The sequence below is a fragment of the Scyliorhinus canicula genome, unplaced genomic scaffold (genome assembly GCF_902713615.1).
Source record: "Scyliorhinus canicula unplaced genomic scaffold, sScyCan1.1, whole genome shotgun sequence".
Lineage (NCBI taxonomy): Eukaryota > Metazoa > Chordata > Chondrichthyes > Carcharhiniformes > Scyliorhinidae > Scyliorhinus > Scyliorhinus canicula.
Window position 1 is genome coordinate 848,605 of NW_024055447.1, and position 4,519 is coordinate 853,123.

The 4,519-nt window shown below is 45.7% G+C and overlaps 2 non-coding genes across 2 annotated transcripts; both read right to left on the minus strand.

Moving 5' to 3' along the window:
* Positions 1–421: 421 nt before the first annotated feature.
* On the minus strand, positions 422–494 carry trnav-aac. The gene has a single exon. It is a non-coding gene; the product is annotated as a tRNA-Val (tRNA).
* Positions 495–2,701: 2,207 nt separating this feature from the next.
* trnar-acg lies at positions 2,702–2,774 on the minus strand. Its single transcript has one exon. It is a non-coding gene; the product is annotated as a tRNA-Arg (tRNA).
* Positions 2,775–4,519: the final 1,745 nt, after the last annotated feature.

A 4,519-nucleotide genomic window follows, 5' to 3' on the forward strand; every position in this document is an offset into this window, starting at 1 on the left:
TATTGCCCGTTCTCCAGCTTTGACAAAGAGTCACCCAGACTCGAAACGTCAGCTGCCATCTCTCTCCACAGAGACTGCCAGACCAGCTGAGACTGTCCTGTGTTTTCTGTTTTTGTTCCCCATTGACGCATCCGCAGTAAGATGCTTTTATCGTACATTTAGACATGTTTGAAATGGTGATTAAATATGTTCATCTGCATCTGTAAACCCAAAAGATTCTGTGGTGGATGAACAAACTGCTAATATCCGAATCGTGGCAAAATAGGAAAGGCTTTTCTTCCCCTGGCGTCTTGAAAATTCAGTATTTCTGACTTTGCTGCAGGAATTTTTATACATTATGCAAAACCAAATCTCATGTGCGAGATTGAGGAACAAACATATTTTGTGCAAACATTCGTCACACGAAATGAAAAGCACCGGATGTTTCTGCCCGGTTTCGAACCGGGGACCTTTCGCGTGTTGGGCGAATGTAATAACCACTACACAACAGAAACTGCTGGGAGCTTCTAATCCCCATTCCCCTAGCCAATCACATCCCTCTTGGGAAATCCGCCCCCTGTTCCTCATTGTCCTCTGCCATTAACACATTCTAATCTTCTAATCGCCTCTGTCAGCACAGTTCTTAACTTTGATTAGAAACATTTACATTCCCTTTTTCTTTTGACCCGACAAATTTTTGTTATTCTCCACCAATCGCTGGCCGTCTGTCGAGGCCCAATGCTTCACGCTCCCCGCTCCCTTCCCCCACACACACCGCCAGTCGACACCTGACCAAAGATCCCGTTGTCCAGCTTCGAGAAAAAGTCACCCAGACTCGAAACGACACTTGCCATCTCTCTCCACAGAGGCTAAACAGCTAGCAGCGCACACTCCAACGGACCTGTGTCACCTTCAACTCAACTGCCTTGTTGCAGTTTCGCATGGTTCGGCTGAGAGGCCATGTCACTTCTTACAAGAACACGTCGATTTCTTTAAAGCAGATGTCTAAACTTACAAGCCAGTAGAAGAACCTATATTGAACTGCAGAATTTGTTCAGCAAATCTCTAACGGCGAAATGCTCTCTTCTATCATTAATGCAGCATTCTGAAATCCTACAGAAAAAAGCAACCAACTTTACACAATATTTGTTCCGTTATTCAATGCTTGAGTTGAGTTCTGGCATTTCCTCTAAGTCAGTTACAGTATCGTTTGTGTCTGTCCTTTTGAGTACACATTACTATAAGACATCCTTCAATCTGGCCTGTTGCATTTGCTGATCCCAATGCCATCTACTCTGCATTGCAGAGACTAAATGCCGACTGGATGACCGCTTTGCAAAACACCTTCGCTCCATCGACAAGCTGGTGTGGCAGACTCTCCTGTCGCTTGCTATTTCAACTCACTGCCCTGCTCTCATGTCCACATGTCCGATCTTGGCCTGCTGCAATGTTCCCATGTAGCTCAGCACAACGCCGAGGAACAACCCCATCCTCCGAATAGGCACGGTACAGCCTTGCTGATTTTACAGGCGGCTCAACAACTTCGCGCCGTGAAATCATTCTTTCCACTTCACCACATGTTTATTTCCATCAACTTATTTTAATTGCTTCCATTGATGTGTCTTCCTCTCCCATTGTCCACCATCCCTTCCATCTTGGGAAATCCGCCCCCTGTTTCTCATTGTCCTCTGCCGTTAACACATTCTAATATTCTAATCGCCTCTATCAGCACCGTTCTTAACTTTGATTAGAACCATTTACATTCCCTTTATCTTACGTTCCAACATATTTTTGTTATTCTCCACTCATCGCTGGCCGTCTGTCGAGGCCCAATGCTTCACGCTCTCCCCACCCTCACTTCCCCCACACACACCGCCAGTCTAAACCTGGCCAAGATCCAGTTGTCCAGCTTCGACAAAGAGTCACCCATAATCGAAACAACACTTGCCATCTCTCTCCACAGAGGCTGTCAGACCAGCTGAGACTGTCCTGTATTTTCTGTTTTTCTTTCCCATTGACGCATCCGCAGTAAGTTACTTTTATCGTACATTTAGACATGTTTGAAATGCTGATTAAATATGTTGATCTGCATCTGTAAACCCAAAAGATTCTGTGGTGGATGAACAAACTGCTAATATCCGAATCGTGGAATAGGAAAGGCTTTTTTCCCCTGGCGTCTTGAAAATTCAGTATTTCTGACTTTGTTGCAGGAATTTTAATATCTCATGCGGGACCAAATCTCATGTTGCTCGAACGTGCGAGATTGAGGAAGAAAGGTATTTTGTGCAAACATTCGTCACACAAAATGAGAAACACGCGATGTTTCTGCCCGGTTGCGAGCCGGGGACTTTTCGCGTGTTAGGCGAATGTGATAACCACTACACTACAGAAACTGCTGGGAGCAGCGCAATCAGTGGCCCTGTGCAATGTTGAACTTCAATGTACTGTTGCAGTTTCTAACGGTTCCGCTGAGAGGCCATGTAATTTATTGGAAGAAGCCGTTTCTTTAAAACTGATGTCTCAACTTATCAAAGGATCAGATATTGAACATTGCTGAACTGGAGATAAGTTATGTTTAGCTTGAAGTTAAATTGAGAGGGCAGGGCTTTCATAAGTAACCACAGCTGAAACGAGAATTGATGATGCCCTGCTCACTTTGCTCTGCATCGGGAACCAGCTGTCCAACCCACTGAACTAAAGGGGACGCCAAAACTAGGAACTGCGAGCCAGCAAGGAGTCGAACCTGGAATCTCCTGATTCGTAGTCAGACGCGTTATCCATTGCGCCACTGGCCCACAGCATTTACAAGCTGTTGCGATTCCTCGATGATGAAGACCAGTTACGAGATGGCGGTAATATTTAGCGACAGACAAAACTGGAAGCACCAGATGTTTCTGCGTGGTTTCGAACCGGGGACCATTCACGTGTAAAGCGAATGTGATAACCACTACACTACAGTGGTTATTATTGGGCACAAAATAATTCTGTTTCCTGAATGTTGCCGGAATCTCGTGTGTTCCAGGACTATGAGATTTCGTCTCACATGAGCCACGAAACTGAATTGAACATTAAGGCCCAAGCACTGAATTTTCGGCAGGCAATGAGAGGTGAAGAATTTTCATATCTTGGCACACCTCGGATATTAGCAGCGAGTTCATCCACAACAGAGTTTCAGCGATTTACAAATGAACATATTTAATCACCATCTCAAACACTTCTAAATGTATGACAAATGCAACTTACTGCGGATGCTTCAAACGGAAACAAAAACAGAAAATACTGGACAATCTCAGCAGGTCTGACAGCCTCTGGGGAGCGAAATGGCAGCTGTCGTTTCCAGTCAAGTGGACTCTTTGTCAAAGCTGGAGAACTGGAATTGGAGATTCAGACGATTGTGGGTGGGGGGTGGGGGTGGGGGTGGTGGAGTGCTGTATTGGGCCTCGATAGAGGGCTAGCAATAGGTGGGAAATGACGAAAGTGTCTCAGGCAGAAAGAAAAAGGCAATGTAAATGAGGCTAATCAAGGCTAAGGAAGGTGCTGATGGCGCATCAAGCGGTCAGAATGTGTTAATGGCAGAACAAAGGTAAGCATTGTGTCAGAGAACAATTACAAACAGGGATCAGATTGCTGAAGTAGGATGGTATGGGCTGGGGGGAGGTGGGCAATGCTGAGGGTAAAACATATGAATGGAAGGGATGATAAGTTGATGGAAAAACATGTGGTGAAGGGGGAAGTGAGAGTTCACAGTCTGAAGTTGGTGAACTGATAAAATGAAAGGGACAAAGAGCTGTCGGAGTCCACCAGAATTAGTCAATAGAAATGTGAATGCCCACACATAGACAAGCTGCTCGGGAACGTATTGGTTCCATGCAGCTTGAGCTCAGCTTTGCAAAGCAACCCCAATGTGAATGAATCCCGCCGTCTCCGCCGCAAAGAAATGAAGAAAACATGCGGTTTGACCAACGGGAAAACTCATCGAAGGGCTCGTCCGGGATTTGAACCCGAGATCTCTCGCAAATTCCGAAAGCGACACACCCAAAGCGAGAATCATACCCCTAGACCAACGAGCCCCGCCAAAAAAGTTACGGGTATACGGGTTACGTGGGTTTAAGTAGGGTGATCATTGCTCGGCACAACATCGAGGGCCGAAGGGCCTGTTCTGTGCTGTACTGTTCTATCTATATGTTGAGACATCTGTTAATTGAAGAAACAGCTGTCGTCTGTAACAAGGGACCTGGCCTCTCAAACAGACCATCAGAATCTGCAGCAACACAGTGAGGTTGTACATTCCGCACGTCGATTGACGGCCAGCGGTTTCTGTAGTGTAGTGGTCATCACATTGGCCTCAAAGATATTAAAATTCCTGCAACAAAGTCAGAAATACTGAATTTTCAAGACGCCAGGGGAAGAAAAGCCTTTGCTATTTTGCCACGATTCGGATATTAGCAGTTTACGCGAATGGTCCCCGGTTCGAAACCGGCCAGAGACATCTGGTGTTTCCAGTTTAGTCTCTGGCTAAATATTACCTCAATCTCGTAAC